The sequence below is a fragment of the Branchiostoma floridae genome, unplaced genomic scaffold, assembly GCF_000003815.2.
Source record: "Branchiostoma floridae strain S238N-H82 unplaced genomic scaffold, Bfl_VNyyK Sc7u5tJ_490, whole genome shotgun sequence".
Lineage (NCBI taxonomy): Eukaryota > Metazoa > Chordata > Leptocardii > Amphioxiformes > Branchiostomatidae > Branchiostoma > Branchiostoma floridae.
Genome location: NW_023365881.1, coordinates 262551 through 263455, shown reverse-complemented (window position 1 = coordinate 263455; position 905 = coordinate 262551).

Below are 905 nucleotides of genomic sequence, written 5' to 3'. Positions count from 1 at the left end.
TAGGTGATGTCGGTTAAAAGCGGATTTCTGTACCGCCGAATAGTCGCACAGGTCACACTTGTAGGGTTTTCACCAGTATGAGTTCTCATATGAAGGGATATGAGATATACAGCTGCACATACAGCTGCACATACTTATTGCTTACTGCATTACATCATAAAATACAACAATTCATGTAACAGTAGACCACTTAATAGTGAATACACTATTAATTCAGTATTAGTCCAAAGTTTAATACATGTATATATTTATAACGTGAGTTAGTGCTCATACTGGATATCAAATAGTGCGCAAAGACGCAAACGTAAAAAAAATGATAATTCTTTACATTCTACATTCATGTTAATATGGATTTAAGCAAGTGTCCAATGACAAATAATGTTATCATATAAGCTATCATATACCAAATGCATTACATCAACCAAGTAAGTTTTGTATGCTTTACACTCATCACTCATCGCCGAGTCCATTTGATCTTGAAGTGATCCTCCGCCAGGATGTGAAGAAGAAGAACACTCATCATACATGTGGGATTCCTTTCCAGTTGGCTTTCTCACGTGGTCATCGAAAATGGGATTTAAGTCAAGCGTAAAAAAAGATTTTAAGTAAAGCGTGCAAAGACACACATCTACCCTAAGCTTAGAGGTGACAATTCTTCGCGAGAACAACAGAAGACTTTTGGTCCAAGGCAAAAGCTGAATTACAATATGTCCTAAAAGCATGTATGAACAAACAAATGTTATTCATCATCTAAGATATCATATACCAATCATATTACTTCTACACATTCTTCATATATTACGGTCATCCAAAGGGGCTTTCTGTGCTGAAGCATAGTCGCACTGGTCACACCTGTCAGGTTTTTATGCTGTGTGAGTTTTGATCTGTTCGGAAAGCTTATTCTT